At 43.0% G+C, this 15,124-nt stretch overlaps 1 non-coding gene across 1 annotated transcript; it reads right to left on the reverse strand.

Moving 5' to 3' along the window:
- Window positions 1-3,762: 3,762 nt before the first annotated feature.
- trnaa-ugc (transfer RNA alanine (anticodon UGC)) lies at window positions 3,763-3,839 on the reverse strand. Its single transcript has one exon. It is a non-coding gene; the product is annotated as a tRNA-Ala (tRNA).
- Window positions 3,840-15,124: the final 11,285 nt, after the last annotated feature.

A 15,124-nucleotide genomic window follows, 5' to 3' on the forward strand; every position in this document is an offset into this window, starting at 1 on the left:
TCTGTCGCGTCTCCTGGATTAGGTTAAGTGTGTCAGGGTCAGTGACACTGGCCTGGGTATTTGAGTGAGGGGGTATAGGTTCCATAGGGCCAACACTGATACCAATACCAACACCATGTGTCCGTTTGTGACTGGGGCAGGGGCGATGAGGGGCCACGGGCCCCTGTGGGGGGTGGATTAAGACAAGTGTGCCAGGGTCAGTGATGCTGTTCTCTGTCTGGGTATTTGGCTTAGGCGATATGGGCTCCATGGAGCCGGGGCCAGGGCTGGGGCTAGGACCTGGGCAGCAGTGGGGCTCTGGGCCCTGGGAGGTGAGTGCAGGTTTGGGCTGGGTGTCTGGGAGGGGTGGTATGGGCTCCGTAGAACAGAGCCTGTACATCCGTCTGCGGCTAAGGCTGGGGCAGGCTGGTGTCAGGATGTCTGGCTCTAAGAGGGGTGGTATATCTTCCTCCATAGCGCCGATGTATCCAACGTGAGTCAGGCTCTCAGTCAAAAGGGAATTTCCTATTGGGTTAACGGTAAAGAAGTTGGTTTCTCCCGTGGGAGAGTCGGATTCAGATCCCACCCGCAACACCAACACAGTTCATCCCTCTGGGGTTGGGGCAGCAGGAGGCCCCTGAGAGGTCGGTGCAGGCTGTGGTTGGGTCAGTAGGAGGCCCCTGAGAGGTGCAGGCTGGGGTCGAGGCTGGGCACTTCACGGGTCTGTGGACCGGAGCTGGTTGTGGTGACACCAGCCCTTGTCATTTAGATATTGTCCACCAAGAGCTAGTAACTACAACCTTCCTGTTCGACTGTTCCTTCATCCATTCTACAGTACTGTCATCCACTCCGAATGGGTTTGTTCAGGAAGATCTGTAAAGTAAAATATGGATCTTATTACACAAAATAATACAACACCTTAAGTCTCTTAGGACCGATCCTAATCTCTTAAAGCTTGATAATAAATTACCATTGGAGAAGATAAGCAATAGATAGCCTACAACAGGGATCATCAGCTAGATTCAGACGCGGGACATTATTTTTCTTTTCTTGAGGGGATAATAAACCCACCGTCTCCATCTAGCGGTCAATTAATCCACTATCTACCTCTAGATATCTCCCTCTAGCTGTCAATAAACCCACTTACTCCCTCTAGCTGTCATTACACCCACTATCTCCACTTCGCTATCTCACTCTAGCTACTGTATCGCCCTCTAGCTATCAATAAATCAACGATCTCCCTCTAGCTATCTCCCACTAGCTGACAGTAAAACTATTATCTCCCTCTAGCTATCTCCCTTCAGCTGTCAATAAGCCCACTATCTCCCTCTAGCTATATCTCTCTAGCTGTCAATAAAACCACAATCTCCCTCTAGCTATCTCCCTGTAGCTGTCTCCCTCTAGCTCCCAATAAATCCACTATCTCCCTTAAGCTGTCAATAAACCCACTATCTCCCTGTAGCTATCTCCCCCTAGCTGTCAATAAATCCACTATCTCTCTAAAACTCCCTAGAAAGGCCAGAACCTACCTCGCACTAACAATCTCCATCAAGTTGTCAATAATCCCACTATCTCCCTCTAATTGTCAATAAACCCACTATTTCCCTATAGCTGTCAATAAACCCACTATCTCCCTCTAGCTGGCAATAAACCCACTATCTCCCTCTAGCTGGCAATAAACCCACTATCTCCCTATAGCTATATCCCTCTCACTATCAATAAATCCACTATCTCCCTTCAGCTGTCAATAAAACCTTGTTCTCCCTCTCACTGTCAGTAAATCCACTATCTCCCTTCAGCTGTCAATTAACCCTTTATCTCTCTTTAGCTGTCAATAAACCCACTATCTCCCTCTAGCTGTCAATAAATCCACCATCTCCATTTAGCCATCTCCCTCTAGCTGTCAATAAACCCACTGGCTCCTGCTAGCTGTCAATAAACCCACTATCTCCACTTCGCTATCTCACTCTAGCTACTGTATCGCCCTCTAGCTATCAATAAATCAACGATCTCCCTCTAGCTATCTCCCGCTAGCTGACAGTAAAACTACTATCTCCCTCTAGCTATCTCCCTTCAGCTGTCAATAAGCCCACTATCTCCCTCTAGCTATATCTCTCTAGCTGTCAATAAAACCACTATCTACCTCTAGCTATCTCCATCATTCAGTCAATAAAACCACAATCTCCCTCTAGCTATCTCCCTGTAGCTGTCTCCCTCTAGCTCCCAATAAATCCACTATCTCCCTTAAGCTGTCAATAAACCAACTATCGCCATCTGGCTAACTCCCTCGAGCTATCTCCCTCTAGTTGTGTCCCTCTAGCTATCTCCCTGTATATAGCACCCTCTACCTGTCAATACACCCACTCTCTTCCTCTAGCTATCTCCCTGTAGCTGTCCACTGTCCACTATCTCCCACCAGTTATCTCCTTTTAGCTGTCAATATACCCACTATCTCCCTCTAGCTAACTCCATCAGGCTGTCAATAAACCCACTATCCCATCTCCTTCTAGCTGTCAATAAATCCACCATCTCCCTGTAGCTATCTCCCTCTAGCTGTCAATACACACACTATCTCCCTCCACCTGTCAATAAATCCAGTCTTCCTGTAGCTGTCAATAAAACCACTGATTCCCTTTAGCTGTTAATAAACCACTATCTCCCTCTAGCTATCTCCATCTAGCTGTAAATCAAACAACTATCTACCTCTAGCTAGCGCCCTCTAGTTACCTCCTTCTAGCTATCACCCTCTAGCTGTCAATAAACCCACTATCTCCCTCTAGCTGCCAATAAACTCACTATCTCTGACTAGCAATCTACCTATAGTTGTCAATAAACCAACTATCTCCCTCTAGCTGTCCAAAACCCACTATCTCCATCTCGCTGTCAATAAACCCACTATCTTCCTCTAGCTGTCAAAATACCCACTATCTCCCTCTAGCTATCTCCCTCTAGCTGTAAATAAACCCACCATATCTCTTTATCTGCCAATAAAACACTATCTCCCCTAGCTATCTCCCTCTAGCTATCTCACTCTAGCTGTCAATAAACCCACTATCTCCCTCTAGCTATCTCCCTATAGCTGTAAATAAACCCACCATATCTCTTTATCTGTCAATAAAACACTATCTCCCCTAGCTATCTCCCTCTAGCTATCTCACTCTAGCTGTCAATAAGCCCACTTTCTCCCTTTAACTATCTCCCTATAGCTGTCAATAAACCCACTATCTCCCTCTAGCTGTCAATAAACCCACTATCTCTCTCTAGCTGTCAATAAACCCACTATCTCCCTCTAGCTGTCAATAAACCTACTATCTCTGTCTAGCAATCTACCTCTAGTTGTCAATAAACCCACTATCTCCCTCTAGCTGTCAATAAACCCACTTTCTATCTCTAAATATATCCCTATAGCTATCAATAAACCCAATGTCTCCTTATAGCTGTCAAAAAACCCACTATCTCCCTTCAGCTGTCAATAAACACACTGTCTCCCTCTAGCTATCTCCCTCTAACTATCTGCATCTAGTTGTCAATAAAACCACAATCTCCCTCTAGCTATTTCACTCTAGGTGTTAATAACACCCTATCTCCTCTAGCTATCTCCCTATAGCTGTCAAAAAACAATATCTCCCTCTAGCTTTCTCCCTCTGGCTATGTGTCCCTCTAGCTATCTCCCTGTAGATACCTAACTCTAGCTATTACATTTACGTTATTACATTTATGTCATTTAGCAGACGCTCTTATCCAGAGCGACTTACAAATTGGAAAGTTCATACATATTCATCCTGGTCCCCCCGTGGGAATTGAACCCACAACCCTGGCGTTGCAAGCGCCATGCTCTACCAACTGAGCCACACGGGACCAGCTATCTCCCTCCAGCTGTCAATACAGCCACTATCTCACTCTAGCTATTTCCCTCTAGCTATCACCCTCTAGGTGTCCATAAACCCACTGTCTCCCTGTAACTATCTGCCACTAGTTGTTTATAAACCTACTATTACCCTCTAGCTATATCCCCATAGCTGTCAATGAATTCACTATCTCTCTTTTTCTATTTCCAACTAGCTATCTCCCTCTAGCTGTCTACTTCTAGCAATCTTCCTCTAGCTGTCTCCCTCTAGCTATCTCAATCCAGCGGTCAATAAACATACTATTTCCCTATAGCTGTCAATAAACCAACTATCTCCCTCTAGCTGTCAATAAACCCACTATCTCCCTCCAGCTGGCAATAAACCCACTATTTCCTTTTAGCTGTCAATAAACCCACTATCTCCCTCTAGCTGTCAATAAATCCACTATCTCCCTTCAGCTGTCAATAAACCCTCTATCTCCCTTTAGCTGTCAATAAACCTACTATCCTTATCTAGCTAACGCCCTCTAGTTATCTCTGTGTTGCTATCTCCCTCGAGCTGTCAATAAACTAACTGTCTCCCTCTAGCTATCTCCCTCTAGCTGTCTCCCTCTATCTGTCAATAAATCCACCATCTCCTTTTAACTAAATCCCTCTAGCTATCCCCCTATAGCTGTCTCCATCTAGATATCTCCCTGCAGCTATCTCCTTCTAGCTGTCAATAAACCCACTGTCTCCCTCCAGCTGTCAATAAACCCACTGTCTTCTTCTAGCTGTCAATAAACCCACTATCTCCCTCTAGCTATCTCCCTCTAGCTGTCAAGAAACACATTGTCTCCCTCTAGCTGTCAATACACCCACTGTCTCCTTCTAGCTGTCAATAAACCTACTGTCTCCCTCCAGCTGTCAATAAACCCACTGTCTTCTTCTAGGTGTCAATAAACCCACTATCTCCCTCTAGCTATCTCCCTCTAGCTGTCAAGAAACACATTGTCTCCATCTAGCTGTCAATACACCCACTATCTCCATCTAGCTGTCAATAAACCCACTATCTCCCTCTAGCTATCTCCCTCTGTCAGTGAACCCACTATCCTATCTCCCTCTAGCTGTCAATAAACCCACTATCTCCCTCTAGCTGTCTCACTGTAGCTATCTCCCTGTAGCTATCTCCACATAGCTGTCAATACACCCACTATCTCCCTCTAGCTATCTCCCTTTAACTGTCGGTAAACCCACTATCCTATCTCACTCTAGCTGTCAATAAACCCACTATCTCCCTGTAGCTGTCTCCCTGTAGCTATCTCCCTATAGCTGTCAATTAACTCAATGTTTCCCTCTAGCTGTCAATAAACCCACTGTCTCCCTCTAGCTGTCTCCCGGTAGCTATCTCCCTGTAGCTATCTCCCTCTAGCTGTCAATAAACTCAATGTCTCCCTTTAGCTGTCAATAAACCCACTATCAATAAATCCACTCACTCCTTGTAGTTATCAGTAAACCCACTATATTCTTTAGCTATCTTCCTCTATCTGTCAATAAACCCACGATCTAATACATATCTCCCTCTAGCTGTCAATAAACCTACTATCTCCCTCTAGCTGTCTCCCTCTAGCTGTCAATAAACCTACTACCTCCCTCTATATGTCTCCCTTTAGCTATCTCCCTCTAGCTATCTCCCTCTAGCTGTCTCCCTTTAGCTGTCTCCCTCTAGCTGTCTCCCTCTTACTATCTCCCTGTAGCTATCTCCCTCTAGATATCACATTGACAGCTAGATGGTTCTCTCCATCTAGCTGTCAATAAATCCACTATCTCCCTCTAGCTATCTCCTTCTAGTTATGTCCCTCTAGCTGTCTCCCTCTAGCTGTCTCCATCTTGCTATCTCCCTGTAGCTATCTCCCTGTAGCTGTCAATAAACCCACTGTCTCCATCTAGTCAAGAAACCCTCGATCTCACTCTAGCGGCTAATAAATCCACTATCTCCCTCTATCTGTCAATAAACACACAATCTCCCTCTAGCTGGCAATAAAACCACTGATTCCCTCTAGCTGGCAATAAATCCACAGTCTCCCTCTAGCTATCTCGCTTTAGTTGTCAATAAACCCACTACCCCCCTTTAGCTGTTGATTAACCACTATCTCCCTCTCGCTTTCAAGACACTTATAAATTAATAATCTGCTACTCTCCTCTGAAAACAAATGATCTGTTATACTGTTTTTTTGGATAACGAAGTGGGATTAAAATAAAATACTTAATTGTGTTGTCTGTGGTGGGGTTTGCAGTTTTTTTAACGTTTCTTTTGGTTCCATTGCAATAGACAAGCTCAATCAAGCACAGATCAAGTATATTGACAGTGACATTAGTGCTTGAGGGAGATGGCCCCTTTTTCTCCACCCTACCCTGCTCTGCACTGCACTGAGCTAAGCTGTCCAGCTGGGTAGGTGTCTGGTGGCATGGACTGTGGAAAAATACCAGTTCACCCTTGTGCTGCATTAGTGTCATTCCAGTTTAGACGAAGGGCACCTTAGCCTGGACCTCAGCACGGTTGTTTAACAAGATCTATCCACAGCTATTGACTAACATAACACTTTCCATGACATTCTGAAACAAGACATTCCAATCCTTCCAAACTAATCCCACCTGGCACTATTCAAGCTTTGATAAGATGTAGACAGAGATAAATTATTAAAAATAGTATTGATTAAGCCTTCATTATGCATTGAATCAATTATCAAATAAAATAAAATATTATTTGTCACATGCTTCGTAAACAACAGGTGTTGACTAACAGTGAAATACTTATTTACCGGTCCTATCCCACAATACAGACAGACAGAAAATATAAGTAATAGACAAATAATAGCACAAGGAATAAATACACAATGAGTAATGATACCATGGCTATATATACGGGGAACCAGTACCGAGTCGATGTGCAGGGGTACAAGGTCATATTTTATTTAACTAGGCAAGTCAGTTAAGAACAAATTCTTATTTACAATGACGGCCTACACCGGCCAAACCCGGACGGCGCTGGGCCAATTATGAGCCGCCCTATGGGACTCCCAATCACGGCCAGTTGGGATACAGCCTGGAATCAAACCAGGGTCTGTAGTGACACCTCTAGCCTTAGACCTCTGCGCCACTCGGGAGCCCCAAATGTACGTACATATATGTAGGGATAAAGTGACTAGGCAACAGAGTAAATGATAAACAGTAAAGAGTGCATAAAGGGTCAACTCAGATAGTCCGGGTAGCTATTGGTTAACTGCTTAACTAACTATTTATCAGTCTTATGGCTTGGGGGGTAGAAGCTGTTCAGGGTCCTGTTGGTTCCAGACTTGGTGCATTGGTACCACTTGCCTTGCGGTAGCAGAGAGAACAGTCTATGGTGGCTGAAGTCTTGAAATATTTTAGGGCCTACCTCTGACACTGCCTGGTATAGAGGTCCTGGATGGCAGTACTGGGCCGTACACAATAGCCTCTGTAGTGCCTTGTGGTCTCGTTAACACTGTAAGGTGTTCTGACAGCAAGTTCCAACATGATAACTGATTTAAATCTATGACATAACAAAGTGAGGCAATTCCAATTGGAGTGTAAAATTCCAAAATACAACAGATGATCCTTTAGAGAGGGATGCTGATGTGATCTGTACAATTCCAAAGTAGAACAACTCAGACTTCAAAGAGCTAAAGGTGAAAGCTTGTCTTCAAGCAGGAAGTGTCCAAGACTATGACCAACTGTCACGGCCGTCAAAAGGAGGAGACCAAGGCGCAGCGTGGTATGCGTACATTCTTTATTACAAGAATGAACATCGAACAAAATGAACCGTGCCGCTATACAAATGAGTGCTGACATGCAACTACACATAGACAAGAACCCACAAATACCCAAGAGAAATGGCTACCTAAATATGGTCCCCAATCAGAGACAACGATAAACAGCTGCCTCTGATTGGGAACCATAATCAGGCCACCATAGACATATATATACCTAGACCTACTAAAACCCCTAGACTTACAAAAACCCTAGACAATACAAAACTAGCATACCCACCCTAGTCACACCCTGACCTAACCAAAATAATAAAGAAAACATAGATAACTAAGGTCAGGGCGTGACACCAACATACATCAACAAACACATGACTAGTGCTAAGAGACAGCTGTATTTCTACATCTAGTTGGTATCTGACCCTGTGGAGTGTGTGTGTCAGTGGAGACTGCTGACGGGCAGACGCCTCATTATAATGTCCAGAATGGAGTTAATGGAATGTATTCAAACGAATGTTTTTTATTTTATGGGGGGGTTTGATGCCATTCCATTCTGGACATTATTATGAGCTGTCCTCCCCTCAGAAACCTCCACAGGTGTGTGTGTGTGTGTGTGTGTGTGTGTGTGTGTGTGTGTGTGTGTGTGTGTGTGTGTGTGTGTGTGTGTGTGTGTGTGTGTGTGTGTGTGTGTGTGTGTGTGTGTGTGTGTGTGTGTGTGTGTGTGTGTGTGTGTGTGTGTGAGAGAGAGAGAGAGAGAGAGAGAGAGAGAGAGAGAGAGAGAGAGAGAGAGAGAGAGAGAGAGAGAGAGAGAGAGAGAGAGAGAGAGAGAGAGAGAGAGAGAGAGAGAGAGAGAGAGAGAGAGAGAGAGAGAGAGAGAGAGAGAGAGAGAGAGAGAGAGAGAGAGAGAGGCTCTGGGCTCTGTTCACAAACACAAACACACCCCACAGAGCCCCAGGACAACAGCACAATTAGACCCAACCAAATCATGAGAAAACAAAAAGATAATTACTTGACACATTGGAAAGAATTAACAAAAAAACAGAGCAAACTAGAACGCTATTTGGCCCTAAACAGAGAGTACACAGTGGCAGAATACCTGACCACTGTGACTGACCCAAACTTAAGGAAAGCTTTGACTATGTACAGACTCAGTGAGCATAGCCTTGCTATTGAGAAAGGCCGCCGTAGGCAGACATGGCTCTCAAGAGAAGACAGGCTATGTGCTCACTGCCCACAAAATGAGGTGGAAACTGAGCTGCACTTCCTAACCTCCTGCCCAATGTATGACCATATTAGAGAGACATATTTCCCACAGATTACACAGATCCACAAAGAATTTGAAAACAAATCCAATTTTGATAAACTCCCATATCTACTGGGAGAAATTCCACAGTGTGCCATCACAGCAGCAAGATTTGTGACCTGTTGCCACAAGAAAAGGGCAACCAGTGAAGAACAAACACCATTGTAAATACAACCCATATTTATGCTTATTTATTTTAACTTGTGTGCTTTAACCATTTGTACATTGTTACAACACTGTATATATATAATATAACATGTGTAATGTCTTTATTGTTTTGAAACTTCTGTATGTGTAATGTTTACTGTTAATTTGTATTGTTTATTTCACTTTTGTATAATATCTACCTCACTTGCTTTGGCAATGTTAACACATGTTTCCCATGCCAATAAAGCCCCTTGAATTGAATTGAATTGAATTGAGAGAGAGAGAGAGAGAGAGAGAGAGAGAGAGAGAGAGAGAGAGAGAGAGAGAGAGAGAGAGATTAGTCAGATTAGTCAGATTAGTCAGAGTCTGGTCTATTCTGGAAATAATAAAGCTGTTGTCACATAGCTATAGTGAAACTCTGCGGTGTCATCCATCGGATCACTGTTCTGACTCCAGGTCTACTGTCCACACCAAGCTACAAAGATAGTCATACATGTCCTCATTTCAAATAACAGTTCTTCAAATAAGAGTTGGTTCTTAATTGACTTACCTGTATGAGCAAACGTTTTCAAGAAATGTACTGAAGACAATTCCGCCGTCTTGATGTCTAAATACTTTTGAATCTATAATCGAATCCCAAAGTTATAAAATGTATAATGAAAACATAGGTTCTGTTGGATATTAATTTAATAGGACACTGAGTATGCATGATTTAATAACTAAATCAACATATAAAATAGACCCATGTGTTTTACAAATTACATCTCAATCTTTTTCAACTCATAATATGACGTCATAGAACAAGCTGTTAATCTACACGTATTAAGATGTTTTGAAGTTAAACGGTTTAGTTCACAACATCAGAACATATTACTGGACAAAAATATAAACGCAACATGTAAAGTGCTGGTCCCATGTTTCATGAGCTGAAATATAAGATCCCAGAAATTTCCCATACGCACAAAACGCTGATTTATCTCAAATTGTGTGCACATATTTGTTTACATCCCTGTTAGTGAGTATTTCTCCTTTGTCAAGATAATCCATCCACCTGACAGGTCTGGCATATCAAGAAATGTATTGAACAGTGTGATCATCACACAGTTGCACCTTGTGCTGGAGACAATAAATGGCCACTCTAAAATGTGCAGTTTTGTCACACAACACATTGCCACATATGTCTCAAGTTTTGAGGGAGCGTGCAATTGCCATGCTGACTGCAATAATGTCCACCAGAGCTGTTGCCAGAGAATTGAATGTTCATCTCTCTACCATAAGCCGCCTCCAACGTCACTTTAGAGAATTTGGCGGGGGGGGGGGGGGCTGAGGAGTATTTCTGTCTGTAATAAATCCCTTTTATGGGGAAAAAAACGGATTCTGTTTGGCTGGGTCTGGCTCCTCAGTGGGTTGGCCTGGCTCCCAAGTGGGTGGGCCTATGCCCTCCCAGACCCACCCATGGCTGAGCCCCTGCCCTGTCATGTGAAATCCATAGATAGGGCCTAATTTATTTATTTAAATTGACTTGATTTCCTTATATGAACTGTAACTCAGCAAAATCTTTGAAATTGTTGCATGTTGCGTTTATATTTTTGTTCAGTATACATACAGTTGACTACAACAGGTAAATCAGTAGACTACAACAGGTAAGTCAGGTAAATCAACACCATCCCCAAAAGCCTAATGAACACAGACGAAACATAATCAAAACCCCATTTTACGATTCCCAACAACAACCTAATAATTGTTGACATCTCAACCTAACTCCAAAAGATCTGGCCTCTCTACACGTATATAAAACCTTGCAAATCCACACACATCAACACAAGGAGAACGTGCCCACTGGGCACAGACGTCAGTTCAACTTCTAATTTTGATATAAATTTGGTTGAGTTGTCAAATAACGTGGAAATTACATGGAAACAACATTGATTCAACCAGTTTTTGCCCAGTGTGTTAACACTTCTCTGAATAGTTGTCTACCCTTTTGGTATATTCTCAGCATGCTTTTACATACCGTATTTTCTTCCGTATAGCTGATTATACAGGGGCTAGATGAAGGAGACGGTAACATGCTCAAGTCAAAGCTGAAGCTTCAGGGGCTCTGGAGCTATTTCTAACACTTGTCCCTCCAGTACAGTCAGTTACCTGATAGCTGGGACGTGTGCAGATCCTAGATTCTATATTCATGTCTTAAAAAGGTACCCTATGCCCCATGTAGTGCACTACTTTTAGTGCACTATAAAGGGAATAGGGTGCCATTTGAGACGTAACCCACAGTACCAGTCAAAGGTTTTGACACACCTACTCATTCAAGGGTTTTTCTTTATTTGTACTATTTTCTACATTGTAGAATAATAGTGAAGACATCACAATTATTAAATAACACATATGGAATCATGTAGTAACCAAAAAAAAGTGTTAAACAAATCCAAATATATTTGAGATTTGAGATCCTTCAAAGTAGCCACCCTTTTCTTGATGACAGCTTTGCACACTCTTTGTATTCTCTCAACCAGCTTCATGAGATAGTCACCTGGAATGCATTCAATGAACAGATATGCCTTTTTTTGTGGAATTTCTTTCCTTCTTAATGCATTTGAGCCAATCAGTTGTGTTGTGACAAACTATGTGTGGTATACAGAAGATAGCCCTATTTGGTAAAAGACCAAGTCCATGTTATGGCAAGAACAGCTCAAATAAGCAAAGAGAAACGACAGTCCATCATTACTTCAAGACATAAAGGTCAGTCAACACGGAACATTTCAAGAACTTTGACAGTTTCTTTAATTAAGTGCAGTCGCAAAAACCATCAATCGCTATGATGAAACTGGCTCTCATGAGAACCGTCACAGGAAAGGAAGACCCAGAGTTACCTCTGCTGCAGATGATAAGTTCATTAGAGTTACCAGCCTCAGAAATTGCAGCCCAAATAAATGCTTCACAGAGTTCAAGTAACAGGCACATCTCAACATCATCTGTTCAGAGGAGACTGCGTGAATCAGGCTTTCATGGTCGAATTGCTGCAAAGAAACCACTACTAAAGGACACCAATAATGAGAAGAGGTTGGGCCAAGAAACACAAGGAATGGACATTAGACCAGTGGAAATCTGTCCTTTGGTCTGATGAGTCCAAATTTGAGTGAGACGCAGAGTGGGTGAATGAATGATCTCTGCATGTGTGGTTCCCAACAGTGAAGCATGGAGGAGGTTGTGTGATGGTGTGGGGGTGCTTTGCTGGTGACACTGTCAGTGATTTAGTTAGAATTCAAGCACACTTAACCAGCATGGCTACCAAAGCATTCTGCAGCGATACGTCATCCCATCTGAATTGCACTTAGTGGGACTATGATTTTTTTTTTCAACAGGACAATGACCCAACACACCTCCAGGCTGTGTAAGGTGTATTTTACCAAGGAGAGTGATGGAGTGCTGCATCAGATGACCTGGCCTCCACAATCACCTGACCTCAACCCAATTGAGATGGTTTGGAATGAGTTGCATGCAGAGTGAAGGAAAAGCAGCCAACAAGTGCTCAGCATATGTGGGAACTCCTTCAAGACTGTTGGAAAAGCATTCCAGGTGAGGCTGGTTGAGAGAATGCCAAGAGTGTGCAAAGCTGTCATCAAGGCAAAGGGTGGCTACTTTGAAGGATATAAATATAAAATATATTCTGATTTATTTAACACTTTTTTGGTTACTTCATGATTCCATATGTGTTATTTCAGAGTTTTGATGTCTTCACTATTATTCTACAATGTAGAAAATAGTAAAAATAAAGAAAATCCCTTGAATGAGTAGGTGTGTCAAAACTTTTGGCTGGTACTGTATATTTACGCCTTTTGCAGTTTCACCGAGTATCATCGTGTTAGCTAACTTAACTTACAAACATCCAGAACTAACCGATCTCAGACTCAAGAGTCTTGTTTTCTTTGAAGTCATTAGAGTAATATGTGAGTCTTTAAATCTGTTTTTTAAATTGATCAAGTCACTGATCAAGTCAGCTGATCAAGTCAGCTGAGTGGTCTAAAGCCTTACGTCAGGGCCCAACATGATCTGACGAATCCAGCTAGTGACCAGCCTGCAGGGCCAGTGGGCCAGGGTGTCGTGAGGAGGGTGAGAATTCATTTGGAGGTATCTTAACGGCTCTCTATGTTACAGTAACAGCCGGTCACAAGACACTAGGAGGAATCTATGTTAACAGTCTGACACAAGACACTAGGAGGAATCTGAAAGGCTCTCTTGGGGAGCGTGGTGGTAACAACCTTATAGCTTGTTACAACATTATAGATCTGCTGAGAATTGAAGGAAGGTCCCTAGACTGACAACAGACTGACAACAGAAGGCCACGGCATAGAAATAGAACGCAATTTTATGTCATATTCTGTCATTCTATTTCTAGGGCCCGCAGAGCCAACGGCAGCTCCAGCTCCACGTGAGTTAGTAATGTGAGGTGCTCCTTACTGCCAGGTGACCTTTTTCGTGAGCCAGGCTGGCGAGGGGGACTGACATAAAGTTACTTCCGTTTCTCAGTTCGAGGAAAACATTGGCACGGAACAGCATGGAAAGAGTTTTCCCCTCCGCTCTGAATGGATTTATCGACCTGTTACTACCTTGGTGGTGGAAGTCAAAGTCACAGTCATTGGGAAACATGATCTCATCAACTCACTGTATTATTTTGATGGCTGCAGTGCAGTGAGGTGTGAAACTTGGATCTGAATGCCAATCTGGTGAAGCAAGCTAAATGACACGTTGTTTGCTTAGTTAGCTAGCTATATACATGCCAAATGGATAGGCTACCCACATGTATCTGAAATGACATGATCAATTGATAAACTTACTGATCATGAAAACGTGCAGTTACTTGCTGTATAGTATCCCGTTGCTATACCTCCAAAATCACATCGTTATCACGCCTCCTTCCCGTTTTAGGGAAGCCTGGTTCGTGACGAACTCTGATGAGAGCTAAATGTGGAATAATGGGACGTGTAGTTCTAACATATTTGTCAATGGTTAAGTGGAGCTGGGCTCTCCTTGCCCCCCCAGCAGCCAAATCGAACACTCTGCACCGTATTGTAACGTTTTATCAGAGAGGAAGAGGTGAAGCTGGGCCAAAAATCTGTCTTCTCTAGCAGGTGGCATTGTTTTTGTTTCTTTCGCTCACAAACCGAGGCGTTTTTGTATGGAGGTCAATGAAAAGGTGTCGAATTTGTTCAACAAAAAAATGTAATGGCTTATATGCTACATGCGGTTTATTTGACCAAATTAAGTTTCGTACTGCTTAAGTTGTTACTAGTGTATTGATTTAAGTAGGACACGTAAAATCCCGACAACTTTGAGAATAAAAAATTATATCGCTGTTGTCAAGTGATGACTATGCATATTCATAACATTCGGCTAGTAGCATAGCATCTCTCTCCAATGCTAGGGTGGAGACATAGGTATTTCATCATTATATCCACATCTCTGGTTTTATTGATAATGACCTATAGCTGAGTTATTTTTCATTAAGTCCATGGTATTCTACTCATGTGAAATGTTTCCACTAAGTGAATGTTGACCAATCATGAGACAAAAAGAGAGCAACAACAGCTCAACATCAGACTGCAGGGTCATGTTCATTAGGGCATGCGACGGAAAAAGTTTTAAGACACGTTTTAGCACAAAATGAATATGAGGGTTTCTTATTTGGACAAGTCCATGTAGTCCTTCCCTGTTTCAGTCCGTGTTATTGTGTTTGGTGCGTCATGAACCCAACCAAGGAGCCTGCTTTACCTCAGGTCACAACCCAGGATCCACATTTACTCAGGTCTGAGACAAAGCCTTAAGTGTACTCTTAAACTGATACCGAGACCAAAATACCAAAGACCCTCAGGTTTCGTCTGAAAGCCCTGTGGGCTGTTAGAATATCCAGGGTCAGGTTTCGTCTGAAAGCCCTGTGGGCTGTTAGAATATCCAGGGTCAGGTTTCATCTGAAAGCCCTGTGGGCTGTTAGAATATCCAGGGTCAGGTTTCATCTGAAAGCCCTGTGGGCTGTTAGAATATCCAGGGTCAGGTTTCATCTGAAAGCCCTGTGGGCTGTTA

The sequence above is a fragment of the Salvelinus alpinus genome, chromosome 1, assembly GCF_045679555.1.
Source record: "Salvelinus alpinus chromosome 1, SLU_Salpinus.1, whole genome shotgun sequence".
Lineage (NCBI taxonomy): Eukaryota > Metazoa > Chordata > Actinopteri > Salmoniformes > Salmonidae > Salvelinus > Salvelinus alpinus.